The 15,378-nt window shown below is 42.5% G+C and overlaps 1 long non-coding RNA gene across 1 annotated transcript in view; it reads right to left on the bottom strand.

Moving 5' to 3' along the window:
• Positions 1 to 7,221, bottom strand: part of LOC150002000 (uncharacterized) — a 127,648-nt gene extending 120,427 nt beyond the window's left edge. Inside the window, exon 1 of the long non-coding RNA XR_016513076.1 lies at positions 7,150 to 7,221. This is a non-coding gene — a long non-coding RNA (uncharacterized LOC150002000). The remainder of the gene's footprint in view (positions 1 to 7,149) is intronic.
• Between the last annotated feature and the right edge of the window lie 8,157 nt (positions 7,222 to 15,378).

Genomic DNA, 15,378 nt, shown 5'->3' with positions numbered 1-15,378 from the left:
CCATCGGGGGTGTCTGTCTCTTCCTCCAAGGAGAGCCTGGTAAGTCCCCACCTCAAGGACCTATGTTCTCTGCTTGGGGGAAGTCCCATTCTGGGCAGACAAGTGGTATGTCACTGACTGTGGCCTCACCTGGCTGCCTCACACCAAGTGGGATCCACCTGACCTGACTTTGAATGACATGAGGGCTCTCTCCCTCATCCCCATTTAGCAGAGCACCCCTCACAGAAGCTGGGTGTGTGAGCTGGGGGCTGGCACAGGGCCAAGGAAGAGGTCCCTGCTGGAGGACCTCTGTGGTTTGGGTGCTGTGGCCTGCCCCAAAGCCTCAATCCTGACCTTCTGACCTTCTGGCACCTTTTGTGAGGCCCCGTGTAGGATCCCTTCTCCTCACACGAACTCCAGTAGGTCCTGCTGTGGTAACTGAGATCTTCACCTGGATAGAGCACTGTCACAGTGGTCCCGTGACTACTGAGCCTCCCCAGACTTGCTTTCCTGACAGAGAGGAATGGGCTCCGTGCTTTGAGGGGGAGGAGCAGGCCAAAATGTGCAGACTGCACCCTCCAGTGTCCTGGAGGGCAGGGCCAAGCTGTGCAGCTCATCTGAGCAGGCTGAGGCTGGTGTTGGGTAGAGATATGAGGCTGGGGGGTGTTACATGAAGCAGGGCACGGGCAGGATGGATGGGACCTTCCAGCTGGGCACGGCCTCATTCCCAGGTACATTCATCTCCTTGGATCCCAGCCCTTCTTCCTCCCTCCCTCCCTGAGGTCTCAGCCCCAGGCCTTGGCGCCCTGCACTCCTGCTTTCGCAAGCAAGGCTCAGAGAAGGGAGGGGACCTGAGATGTAGGGAACTGCCCCCAACACCTTAAAATTGTGTTCACATTAGGCAAAGAATCCCTGCTTCTAGGAAAACAGATATTCCCCTGGACATGATGATGGGAGTGAAAAAATGGAAACGGCTCATGTTTCACGGCAGGGGCTTTGGAAATTCTAACGCGGGGACACAGAAATTGCCAAGGAGGAAGAGGACTGACTGGCAGTGTCCGCCAATAAGGAAATGAGTTTCCAATAGGTCTCACACCTCAGAATGCGCCCTGCCCAACAGTCCAAGTGCACACATGTGACCAAGCACAAGCATCCACACATGCAACATAAGCATGGGAACGCAGGCACATGCATGTGCACATGGTGACACAGCATGCACACACAGGGAAAGGGCTGGAATGGTGAGCACCCCCTGTCAGAGCTCCCCTCCCTGGAAGCGCTTTCTTCTTTTCTTGATTCTGATTTGCTTCAGAATTCATTATTGTACTATAATAAACCTTCATTTCCGTCACAAAGCCTTTATAAGTTAAAAACTAAACAATGTACTCTACTACATAAATTAGTAATAAGTGGGTAACATTGAACATGTGACTTTAATATTTTTAGGACTAGCAAAGTCATATATGCATTATAAAAAAATCTAGAGATCACCACAAGGAGAAGATCGGTATTTACAAGTCTCACCACAGAGGTGGCCATCATGAGTAGCACATCAGGGGTTGCCCTGGGCAGGAAGAGTGAGGAGTGAGCGCTTCTGGTGCAGGGTTTCCTTTGGGGAGATGGAACATCCCGCACCTGGACAGCGGTGCTGCTTACACAGCGTCGTGAATGTACGTCAGGCTCAGGAACAGCGCAATTTACTATATAAGCAATAACTTCTATTTAATACTTAAACTTAATCATGCCCTGGAGAAAATGAATACATAACAATTAAAGAAAATAAAAGGGAAATGTCAAGTGGAGGGTGGGTAAAACAACCTCTGGTGGGAGTGGGAGAGCCGACTGAATAGTAAGTGACTCTATAACTGGCCCTGATGTATTTTCCAGGGGCAGCTCCCCCTCTGTGGCAGGAACCAGGGCAGGTTGGAGGCACTATTCTTCAGGCAGGTGTGGTGGGGTGTCAGTAAGTCAGGAGATGCCCGGGCTCCAGAGCGGCAGCTGGAGTGGCTGCCAGAGGTGCCACGACCGCTGGAGATGGGCACGCCTCCTGGTCTGGGAGAGGAGGGAAGATCACCCACGTGCCAGCATTTCCATGTGCTCCTTCCAGAGAAGCCACAATCCAGGACCCACCCCAGGACCTCCTCCCCACAGACAGCCCAGCAGATGGGTGATCTGGGCAGCCTCTGTGGGTGCCCCTGTTTGTCTGGCACAGACTGCTCCCCATAAGCTTACATACACTTCCAGCCCCCACTCCAGCCCCACCTCCCCCACCTTCTCACCATTGGGCTCCGCCTCCCTGGGCTCCAGGTCTTCTGAGCCAGTGTGTTTAACCCGACACCGTGCACCAGGTTGGGGTTGGACATTTGAGCTGCCTGTGGAGCCTGGGCAGCTTCGGGGAAGGTGTCCTTCTCTGGACATCCAGGAGCCCTGATGCCCCGGACCCCTGGGTGACAACTGTCACTTTGGGCCTGCTCTGGTGTTGGAGTGTGTGGCCCACCTGCCTGTCACTGGTGGAGAGGTGGTGGGGGTCTTTTTCTACCAACTGCTTCTCCTGGGCTGGTGCAGACGCTGTGAGAGGAGAAAAAATCACACACTTGCCTGGATTTCCAAGTGTCCCCTACAGACAGAACACAGCTAGAGTCTTCTGGAGAACCTGCAGCTCAGGATGTACCCCAGGACGTCCTCCACACTAAGAGTCCAGCGGATGTGTGGTCTGAGGCTGGTCTTTGCTCCTGGCCAGCCTCTGTGGGTGCTCCCTGTGTGTCTGGCACCAACTCCTCCAATAAGCTTGCCTGCATCTTTGCCCTCCATCAAACCACGACCTCCCCTGCCTTCCCACCCTTGGCCTCTGCCTCCCTGGGCTCCAGGTCCTCCGACCCGGTTTCATTAACGTGGGCCTGGTGCTTCAGGCTGGAGTCAGAGACCCTGGGCTGCCTGTTGAGCCTGGAGGGCTTCGGGACAGGAGTCTTTTTTCAGCCATCCATGGGCCCTGGTTCCTCAGACCCCTGGGGGAACACAGTGACTCTGGCCCTGCTCTTGCCCTCAGTGGTGTGGCACACCTGCTCCTCACTGCTGGAGACAGAGTGAGGGTCTTTGTCGACCACCTGTTGCTCCTCTGTGACCCGGGTTGAGCTCTGCAATGACACGGACTGGCACTTGGTCCGGAGGCCTCAAGCCCTGCCAGGCCCTAGTCACTGCTGCTTTTGCCCACTGTACAGGACCAGGCCTAGCCCTGTGTCTGCACAGACCTCCATCCAGGGGGAGTGAGACTCGTCTCCAGGGCTCAGGATAAACGTCGGGCAGAGGAACTCACCCATACTCCATGTCCATCAAGCCACCCTTAACCTGGGATGTGGACGTGACCAGCCACCCAGGCTTCTCCCCCTCCTCAGCTTGTTCCTGTTTGGGGAGGGCCCTCTTCACATGAGTCCCCATACACACAGACACACACAGACACACCCACAGGTAGGTGACATCGGTGTGTTCAGGTGGGATCGGAATGGTGGCCTGGCCTAAACACAACTGCCCTGGGCCTCCCTGTGTGTTACCTCCAGGTTCCGCCATGAAAAGGGCCACAGATGCCTGGGCTGAGTACAGACCCAGAGGCGACAGCAGTGGAACCTAGGATCACCACTTCATCTTTTGCAGCCCTGGTCTCAGGACATGGGCAGACAACAGGAGAACATTCTGTCAGTTCAAATGTCTCTAGCCAAGTGAGCTGGGCAGGGGCAGTTTTACAATGGCTGCCTGGTACCAGGGTGCAAGTTCAGTTGGGTTCTACGGTGAGGTAGTGAGGTCACTGCTGGGTCCCCTTCTCTGAGCACCTCCTCAGACAGGAGCAGTGATTTCACTTTCTGAGAAGAGCAGTGACGCTGCCTGAAGAACCTTCCCCTGAACCTGCCCTTGTTCCTGCCACAGCAGAAGTGCTGCCTCTGGCCCATGTCTCAGGGCCACTTGTTGAACCTGTACTCCTGTACTCCTGTTTCCTTTCACCTCTATGACATTTTAAGATTTTTGTTTCCCTTTATTTTTTTACAGTGCTATGTTTTATAAGTTATAAATAAAAGCTATTGCTTATATTTTAAATTGTGCCATTCCCGAGCATGAGCACATTCAAGAAGCCGTGCAAGCGTCACCACTATCTAGTTGCAGGATGTTCCATCTCCCCAAAAGGAAACTCTGCATCAAAAGTACTAACTCCCCACTCCTCCCAACCCTGGCAACATGCTTTCTTTCTCTCCTCCTTTTCCTGCTCTGGATGTTTCCTAAGAATGACGTCTTACAATTCGTGCCTTTTTGTGTCTGCTCACATATAGTTGTTTTTATCTGAAAGAGCATTTTTTGTTGTTTTTAAGGGAAATGCCAGGTAGATTAGACAGAAGACATAAAAACAGAAGTCCTTTTAGTGAGTGTGTGTATAACCTTGGGGTAGAGACTGCTGCGCTAAGTGCAACCCCATGACCAGAAGCCAGGCAAGACTCTTCCGAAGAATTTGCCCTGACCAGAGAGGCTCAGTTGGTTCAGCGTCATTCCACAAAGCGAAGGCTTGCCGGTTCCATTCCTGGTCTGGGCACAGGCCTGGGCTGCGGGCCTGGTCCCCCGTTGGGGTGCGTACAAGAGGCAACTGATTGATGTTTCCCTCACTCTCTTTCTTCTTCCCTTCCCTCTCTCTAAAAATAAATAAACAAAACCTTCTAAAAAAAGACTATTTCAAAAAATTCAAGAGGATGGAAGATTCCCAAGCTCATTTGACGAGTCCAGCATTATCCTAATTCTAAAATCAGATAAACACATGACAAAGAAAAGGATTATAGGCCAATATTTCTGATGAACTTAGATGCTAAAATTCTCCACAAAATATTAGCAGACTTGGTCCAGCAATACATTAAAAAAGATTATACACCATAACCAAATGGGATTTATTCTGGAGACGCAAGGTTGTTACAATGTCCGCAAATCAATGAACGTGATACACCACATAAACAAGATGAAGGATAAAAGTCAAATGATCATGTCAATAGATGCAGAAAAAGCATTTGATAAAATCCAGCACACCTTTATGATAAAAGCCCTCAGCAAAGTGGGAATAGAGGGAGCATACTTCAACATAATAAAGATCATATATGACAAACCCACAGCCAACATCATACTCAATGGGAAAAAACTAAAAGCATTTCCCTTAAGATAAGCAAGAAGTCAGGGATGCTGGTTTTCACCACTCTTATTTAACATAATACAAGAAATCTTAGCCACATCAATCAGACAAGAAGAAGAAACCAAAGGAGGCATCCAACTGGAACGGAAGAGGTGAAACTGTCATTATTTGCACATTGCATGCCACTGTACACAGAGAGCCCTGCGGATTCCACCTAGGAACTACTAGAGTTGATACCTGGACTCAGTGGAATAGCAGGATAGAAAAGAAATGTTCAGAAGTCAGTTGCATTTTCATACACCAATAATGAACTAGCAGAAAGGGAAACTAAGAAAACAATCCCCTTTACAATTGCATTAAAAAATACCTAGTAGCAAATTGAACCGAGGAGGGGGAGATCTTTCTCAGTCTGTTGAGATCTTGCATCCAGGTGTACCTCTGTTTGGCTCAAATAAATTTTTATAGAAATTCAGAAAAATATTAACTAAAGAAGTAAAAGCCCTGTACTCAGAAAACTATAAGACACTCAAGAAACAAACTGAAGAAGATGGAAATAAATAAAAGCACATACTGTGCTCATGGGTAGGAAGAAATGTTGTTAAGATGTCCATAATAACCAAAACGACCTACAGATTCAAAACATTGTTTTTAGCGTCTTAAACTCAGAGACAGGGAAAGAAAACAGTTGGTCCTATTAGCTATTCCCTGCCAGAAAGAAGGTAGCATGTATTCAAACGACTAAAATTCTTTGTCTCATTCACTCAGCACACATTGCCATCATACCTAATATCTACCAAGACCAGTAATACATATAAAGAAAATGGAAAAAGTACTTGCTCTCAAGTAGTTCACTGTTTGCAAGCAAGAAATGTAAGCAGGTAAGTGTACTTTGGTGATAGCATAATGTAGGAAGAAATCTGTTCTAACCTGGGCTCAGGGAAGATCCAAAGAAGGGTTAATATTTGAACCGATTTTGAAGGTTGAATATAAGTTCCCTATGTGGACAAATCATGAAAGAGGATCTGGCCAGAGGGGTAGCATATAAAAAGTCATGGATACGTGAAACAGAATGATCAATTTCAGTTGAGGTAATAAAAACACATTCTCTTTAACACAATGGTTACAATTGTATTCTGTATCTGTGCTTAGTAGTATTATCTTCATATGCAGACTTTTCTTCCAAACTACTCACACTGCCTTCTGGCACCTTAATTCTCAGAGTCACACTCACATTCTGAAGATAACCACTTTAGCCTTAATTGAATCTTCTGATACATTTCTGTGTGGCCACCTTAATTTTATTTCCATTTTCCCTCCCTCACTTTATACCGCCATCATGGGGAACTTTGTGCACACTTATCTTAAATGACCTGCTTCTTGCTTCAAGTTTTGCACGCACAGAAAAACAGTTACTTAGCTCTCATCTATGAACAATTGTGGAAGTTTGTCCCCATGTACAGGACATCCATGACAACCGTCTTACTTTCAAGAAATGGTTTATTTTGATATCACTCTTGTCTTTTGACTTTAATATAACAAGTGGAGGTGTAGTTTGTTTTTTGTCTTTACTAACTTGAAGTACCAACAGGAGAATTTGAGTTTTATGTAAAAGTCTTGGTATGAAATCGGTCTATTTTACAAAATTTGCAAATTCAAAATAATAAATAGCACTAAGAAAAGGTTATCTGTTTTCATTGCTTTAAAGTGTTGATCCACATTTTCTGTTATTTATCACAATTTCTTCAGCAAGGAAAAGACAAAGAAAAGAGAGGTTTTGTCAGGGCCATTTGCAATTTATCAACGTATCAGTGTAATGAACAAAAACATAAAAATATTAGTAATGATATCACGTATAGACACACCAATATCGTCATGCAACCTAAGCACTATGTATTATTCCAAGGTAAGCATTTTCAAAAATCATTTATCAGCTCATTAAATACCAGTGTTCTGTTTAAATTCCATTGGATAAACTTGAAAACCATGCATATATAAATAAACTGAACACAACTTACATTCTGATGTTAAAAAGAGAGGTAAAAACATCAAGTTTCTTCACTCTGCAGCCTTATGTTAATGAATCAATATGGCTGTTTGGAGAGGAAAGATAAGCTTGAAAATAGATTGGGGGAGAATTCTCCTTCGTCTCATCTCCGTTGAAACAAAGTCTTACCATTCTTCCTGGCAGGTCAAATATGATGCTAGCCCTTTGGGGAAATCCTGTGACACTACTTTCACCAATTTAACGGAACTACGTATAATCTCCGGACTAAACGTTTTTATTGCCTTACCAGACAGAAGGTTGCTGAAAAGCAAAAGGTATGCTTTGCCAATACCTGACATTGCCTTGAATAGAGAAGGGATGGAATTAACGAATTTCAGTCTGATTCAGATTGTTCTTGCTACTGATGAAGAGGGTTCTAGCTTTTTGTTGGTTTGGTTTTTTTCCTTTTGTTTTTCAAACCACGCAACCCCGTCTTCAATTGAAAATTGATACAAGAGAAGTCCCAAGTACTGTCTCCCTACTCTGTGGGGAGCCAGGGGCCAAAAGCCATACCCTGTGGTCCCTACCTCCAAGAAAAAGTTCCCAAATGGGGCTTCACTGGGTTCAGGATATACCATTAATATTATTTATTCTAGATTCTAAGCTACTTCTGAAAGATACTACTAATGAATAGTAAACTATTATGTTATATGTATTTTATGAGTATTTTTTCAACCAGTTGGAGCATTTTAGGATAAAGTGAAAAAACAAAAACAAAAGAACTTCTGTCACATTTTACAGAAGTGTTTTACAGCCATAAAAATAAAATCAAAGTATTTTCCAAGATGTCACAGTCAGGTGATATCAAAGTTGAAACTTTAAATTAGGGTTGTTTTGAAAACAACATTTTCAGTTCTCAAATATCTATAAAAATGCATCATGTGTTTTTATATAACACGGTCACCTAGTTTTATTTTCCTGAGGGTGCACTACAATGTGTTTGTATTACCTAATATATGCAAGCTAACTCAAATTACTAATATACGGGAAACAGAAAAAGTTGGCTTGGATGATAACGTCTCACGCAAATTAAAGCACTACTTAAAATTAAAGTAAATAATGAAAATGAAAGAGGTACAGATGAGTGTGCGTACACACAGCTACACATGTGAAAAGACACATATACACTGATTCACACGGATGAATAAATAGACAGTGTATACACATAAATCTATACAGACGAGTGCCTTGTGTACAGTAGGTACTCAGTAGAGACTGATCATAAATGAATGCATAGAAATAAATATTTACTGTTTTTACATGCAAACACCTCACAGATTTAATATCTACGTGCACAGGTGCTCTTGTCTCCGTAGGAACTTGGTCATTTCCAGGAAACAATTTTTGGCTGTTTGGAGTTGCCCAGCTTCTCAGTTATTTCATGTTATGATGTAGATTTTTAAAAATATTACAAAAGTACCTTTAAATAATGACATTAAAGTGTTAAGAACCTACCATAGTTAAAACCATTTAGTATTGGTGCTGGAATAAGAAAGTCAATAGGAATTGTAAGGAGACTAGATCATGAATTTAGCATATGAGAAAGGTAACATTTCAAGCTATTCAGGAAGAGATAGTTTATTCAATATGTTGTATTGAAACAGATGGAGCAACATTTAGACTAAAACAGATGTAGTCTCTTATTTTATACTTGACACCAAAAATACTCTAAAAAATGTGAAAACAAGTACAAAAGCTGAAATCAAGGGTCAGTGGATATAGAAACTTCAAGGAGAAAAATTATTAGGGGAGCTTGTTAAGCTACAGATTCATGAACTTCATTGGGAAGATTTCCATTTAGCCAATCTGCAATGAACCCACGGATCATCGTTGTTGGTTTTATTTAAGCCTCTTGGAAGATGCACGGACAACAGATTAAAATATACTGACATTAATAAATATTTTCATTGACCGGTAAGAGAATGGAATTTTGTAGGCAGGGCACAGAAGGCAAAATCCTAGAAGAGATTGTGGACAGATTCAGCTAGATAAAAATAAAACTGTGGCACGTGTGGGACATCATCAAAGAAAAGAAAGGGCACAGTACGACTGATAGAAAAAAAAATGTACTGAAGAAATACGAATGGCTAATACACCCAAGGAGATAAAACGGTCAGATGACTAGCACCCAAGAAATACAAATCTTATAAAAATAACCGTTTTTGTTTGCGTTTGCTTGTTTCCAACAATGAAACTGGCCAATACTGAATTAATCCTAAAGAAATAACCAAGACTGTTTATAATACTTTAGTTATAAAGATGTTAAAGTGTTGTTCTTTAATCAAAAATTATGAAAATCTACATGTGTAACACAAGTGACTGTTCAATAAATTTTGGTACGTGTATTCAATGGCATGCTATGCTGCTATTAAAGACTGTAAAAGATAATTAATAAATATTAAGTACAATGTATAAAGCTATATATATCATTTAATAACAATATACACCATGATATTAACAGCAATTGTCTCTATAGAGGGATTAGAGTTTATTTGTGTTATTTTTGTGATATTTTCTGAATTTCACATGATGAAAACAAATCATTTTTTAAAAGGGAATAAAAAAGCCTGAGAATAAAAACAAATGCTCTGCCTTTATACTTGACTGATAAGCTTCTCATGGTTCTGTCATACAAAAATCTCTACTGTATTGTTTTCATCGAAAGCACTTAACAGCTCCTTAATGGATAGGCATCCTATTAAAGGCTACAGTAAGGCCTACCGTTTAACACAAAACCAGGGAGAGGGAGAGAGATGAGGAAGAAGGATGAGGGAGAGGGAAAGGGATGAAGGAGCGGGATGATGGATGAGGGATGAGGGATGGAAAGGGATGAGAGATGAGGGATGAGGAAGAGGGAGAAGGAGAAGGATGAGGGAGAGAGATGAGCGTGGGGAGGTGGGGAAAAGGAGAGAAAAAGGGAAAGGGGGAAGGTAGACAGGGGAAGGAGGGGAGGGAGGAAGGCAACAACAGTAACAGAAAGCCTCTAATTCACGGTTCACACGTGTGATTGACCAGGGAACCCTTTGCTCTAGCGTTCCTCAGACGAGAACTTTGGAAATACTGAAAAGGTGGGCAAGACCACGCAGTGCTGGGCTACAGACTGTGGACCAGGAGACTGCCAAGCCCTGGGTGCTGGGCCCCGCCCCAGGGGAAGAGGGCGGGAGAGGAGGTGGGCGGGGCCCCGTCAGCAGCCCTGGCTGTGGCATCCTGACCTGCAGGGCTATTCGGCCACCATGGCCACGTGGTCTGCAGCTCAGCAGCCCCGGGGACCGCGGCAACCAACTTTCCCGCCCCTCCTCCCACAGCCCCCGCTTGGCCACAGCGTCCTCAGCTCCTCAGACGCAGGGCCTCTGATTAGCCTAATTGCATGTCAGAGTTCCCACTCGGCCTGGCAGCCCCACCCCATGGGTCTCGATGGCTATAGCCCTGGGTGCTTCCTCATTGGCTAGTGGTACCCCCAGGGTCCAATCCAACCGCCCCAGCGGCTGCAGAAGCTCCGAGGGTTCCAGAAGCTCCAGCGCCTCCACCGGCTCCAACCGCTCCAACGGCTGCCATCTTCCCTCCAACAGCCCGCAACTGCCTTCCATTTGCCCCCCAAACGCTGTCTGATCCCCTCCCAGCCTGGCCCTGCACGGCTGTGGACGGTTGCAGGGGGAAGGAGCAGAGCCCAGCCACAAGGCAGTGAAGGCACAGAGTCCTGCTCAACGTACAGTGAGTGAGTCAGTTCATTCCCTCCACTGAGTGAGCCAGTGAGCCTCGGGATTTGCCCTGACTTGTGATGCCGTTACACATCACTAGTTAATTATTTCTCCGTTTGGGGGGGGGGGTTGGTTAAAGAACGGGGTTTTTTGGGTAAAGAACTGGTACTACACCTATAACAGTGACGAGTTTCAATCAATCATAGAACATTTTACTTTAGCTATCAGTCACCCAATGGTATAAACTTTGCTTTTGTTTGGATATTTTCATGTATAGCTACCCGCCTTTTAAATGTCGAACAAAATTGAAATCTTCTTAAATTAATGACATTAAAAGCCTCGAGACCTCTGATTAAATCATTTTAAATCCCCAAATTATTTTATATTGGGAGAAAAAAATGTGTCATCAAAAACTTTACAGATGTAGACATAGAAGATTATGACCACTATCTCCATTTGCTGAGAAAATAATATGGAAACAGTACTTAGATAACTGTCTTTCTTAAATTTTATTTTTCAATTACAGTTTTCATTCAATATTTTGTATAAGTTTCAAACTAATACAAAACAGGTGAACAGTGTAGTGGTTAGACAGTCATACACTTTGCAGAGCGGTCAGCCCGATATTTCAAGAGCCCGCCTGGCACCATACATACTTATTACATGGCTGACTATATTCTCTGTGCTGTCAATGTGACTGTTTTGTGACTACCAAGTTGCACTTCTTAATCCCTTCACCTTTTTCACCCAGTCCCCCTTCCCATCTGGGAACCATCGGTCTGGTCTGTGTTTCCATGACTTGGTTTCTATTTCGTTTCATCGTTCATTTTGCTTTTCAGATTGCACATAGAAGTGAATATGGTATTTGTCTTTCTGACTTATTTCACTTAGCATAATATCCTTTGGAGCCATCCATGCAGTTACAAAAAAGCTTTCATTCTGTTTTATGGCCAAATCATATCTCATTGTACTACCACTTTTTTATCCTCTTATTTACTGATGGGCACTTGGGTTGCTTCCATAGCTTGGCTATTGTAAATAATGGTGCAATAAACACAGGGGTGCCTATATCTTTTCAAATTAGTATCTTAAGCTTCTTGAGATATATACCCCAAAGTAGAATTGCTGGGTCAAAAGGTAATTACATGTTACATTTTTTGAGCAACTTCCGTACCAACAGTGCACAAGGGTTTCCTTTCCTCCACATCCTCGCCAACATTTGTTTGTGAATTTATTGACAATTGCCATTCTCACAGGTGTGAGCTGATGTCTCATTGGGGTTTTAATTTGCATCTCTGATGATCAGTGATGTTGAGCATCTTTTTATGTCTCTTGGCCATCTGTATGTCCTCTTTGGAGAAGTGTCTGTTCAGTGGCTGCCCATTTTTAAATTGGATTGTTTGCTTTTTGGCGTTGAATTGTCTGTGTTCCTCACATGCTTTGGATATTAACCCTTATTGGGTGTATCATTGGCAACTGTCTTCCCCCATTTAGTAGGGTTTTTATTTCTTATTTTTTTGGTGGTTTTCTTTGCTGTGCAAAAACTTGTCTGATGTAGTGCCATTTGTTTATTGTTTGTTTATTTTTTGTTTCCTTTGAGGAGATATATCTGTAAACATATTGTTAAGAGAAATGTCCTATTTCATTCACTATATTTTCTTCTAGGAGTTTTATTGTTTTGAGTCTTATATTTAAGTCTATAATCTATTTTGAATTTATTCTTGTATATGGTGTAAGAAGGTGGTCTAGTTTCATTTTTTTTTTTTTTATGTATCTGTCCAATTTTTCCAACACTATTTATTAAATAGACTGTCTTTACCCTGGTGCATATAACCCCACTGAATGAGACGTGGAGCTGACTACTGACTAGAGAAATGCCAGTCACTCAGTAAATGAGAGATGCTATCATTATTAACATTGTGATAAAAAGTTTACCGTGAAGGAATTGAAAAGGATATTTTTCTGTGTCATTAGAAATTGTTGTTAGTTGAGATGTTCCAGTGCCTGAGGATGTTTGTGTCTTATTTTTGGATTTATTTAATTCTATAGTATTTTATTGTTGACACCATTACTGATGTCCTCTATTTTCCCCTTCCACCAGTGCCCTGCCTCTGCTCACCCCCACTCCCAATCCCCCCTTCCCCCCATCGGCCTTTATGATGATGGTTGTCTGTTTCCATGGGCTTTGCTTATATGCATATGTGTTCTTTGGTTAATCTCTTCCAGTCCTCCCACCACTGCCCTACTGAGATCTATCACCTGTTCCATGTGTCCATGCTTCTGGTTTTATTTTGTCAGTTTATTTTGTTAATTATATTCCACATGAGGGAGATCAATATGGTATTTGTCTTTCTCTGGCTGGCTTAGTTAGCTTAGCATCATATTCTCTAGGTCTATCCATGCTGTCACAGAGGGTAAAAGTTCCTTCTTTTTACAGCCATGTAGAATTTCATTGTGTAACTGCAGCACAGCCTTTTTATCCTCTCATCTACTGATGGGCACTTGGGCTGTTTCCAGACCTTGGCTATTGTAAATAGCACTACTATGAACAATGGAGGGCATATATTCTTTCTGATTAGTGCTGCAACACTGTTAGGATATATTACCAGAAGTGAGATCACTGGATCAAAAGGCCATTCATTCCATTTTTAATTTTTTAAGGAAACTCCACACTATTTTCAGTCTTTATTCCCACCAACAGTGTACGAGGGTTCCCTTTTCTCGACATCCTCACCAGCACTTGGTGTTTATTGATTTATTGATGGTAGTCATTCTGGCAGGTATGAAGTGATAGTTCATTTTGGTTTTAATTTGCATTGCACTGATGATTAGTGATGCTGAACATATTTTCATACGTTCATTGGCCTCTTTAAAGAAGTGTCTATTCAGGGCCTTTGGCCATATTTTAATTGGATTGTTTGTCTTCCTGGTCTTAAGTTGTATAAATTCATTATAAATTTTGGAGATTTAACCCCTTATCAGATGTATCACTGACAAATACGTTCTCCCATACGCTGGGTTCCCTTCTCATTGTGTCGATGGTTTCTTTTGCTGTGCGGAAGCTGTTTAATTTCATGCTGTCCCATTTGGTAATTTTTTCTTTTATTTCCCTTTCCCTAGAAGAGATATTGGCAAAGAAATCATTACAAGAGATGTCTGAGATTTTACTGCTTATGTTTTCATCTAGGATTTTTATGGTTTCGTGACTTACATTTAACTCATACATTTTGAGTTTATCCCAGTGTATAGTGTAAGTTGGTGGTCTAGTTTTATTTTTTTGTAGGTACCTGTCCAATTTTCCTAACACCATTTATTGAACAGACTGTCTTTACTCCATTGTATGCTCTTGCCTCCCTTGTCAAATATTAACTGACCGTAATGACATGGGTTGATCTCTGGGCTCTCTATTCTCTTGCATTGATCTATATGTCTATTCTTATGCCAGTACCAAACTGTTTTGATTACAGTGGCCTTGTATTATAGTTTAAAAACAGGTATTGTGATACCTTCAACTTTGTTCTTCTTTCCCAAGATTGCTGAGGCTATTTGGAACCTTCTGTTGGTTCCATATAAATTTTTGGAATATTTGTTCTAGATCTATGAAATATGTCATTGGTATTTTAACAAGAATTGCATTGAATCTATAGATTGCTTTGGGTAGTATGGACATTTTAATGATGTTAATTCCTCCAATCCATGAACATGATATATGCTCCCACTTATTCCTGTCTTCCTCATACATTTTGTATGCTTCAGTAATATGTATTTCTGAAGTAATTAGCACTATGTACCATACCTCCATCTTCAAACACATTTTTTTTTTTGTTTTGGTTTTTTAAAAACCCTTTATTCTCATTTTTCTTTACCTTTCTTGACTCTTTCCTGTTTTAATTCCTGGATTTGCCCCCACCCCCATATCCATATAGATATTTATTCAAAGTTCAGTCTTGGTGTTCAACTCAACCTACACATTTTCTTCATTGGCCTTATGAACCCACAAAGCATAAACTCTAGATGGTGCTAAAATATTTTCTGGCCTTGACTGTGTTCTAGAGCTTCATATCTACATCTCCGGTTGCCTTCTAGACCAACCTTAATTTTTTCCAAGATTTGATCCCTCAATGATTTTTCCCTATTTCTCTATGACAATGATGGCATAAATTTTATGTTTTGCTTATTAGTGCATTCCTAATGCCTAGTGTAGTATATTGCACAAAGGAATTCCCAGTAATATTTGAATATGCACTTTTCCCAGGAAGAAAAGCTTTGTTTGACTCTTGTAATTATCGTCTACTTCTCTTTGATGTCATCCATGTCTTTGAATCAGTTTTCTTGTTTTTCAGTCATTGTCTGGGGTCAGCTCCTCATTACTTCTGACCTGGAATTTTGTAGCAGTTTTCTCAATGGTTTCACTGTGTTTGATTTTTCCTCTGACTGCTCTGTGCTGTCTGTTATAGCCACCATTTCTTAGTATAGTCCCAGTCATTCGTGTAGCATGTATT

Source organism: Furipterus horrens, unplaced genomic scaffold (genome assembly GCF_987537825.1).
Source record: "Furipterus horrens unplaced genomic scaffold, mFurHor1.1.pri manual_scaffold_9, whole genome shotgun sequence".
NCBI classification, from domain to species: Eukaryota; Metazoa; Chordata; class Mammalia; order Chiroptera; family Furipteridae; genus Furipterus; species Furipterus horrens.
This window is presented reverse-complemented; position numbering and strand designations above follow the sequence as displayed.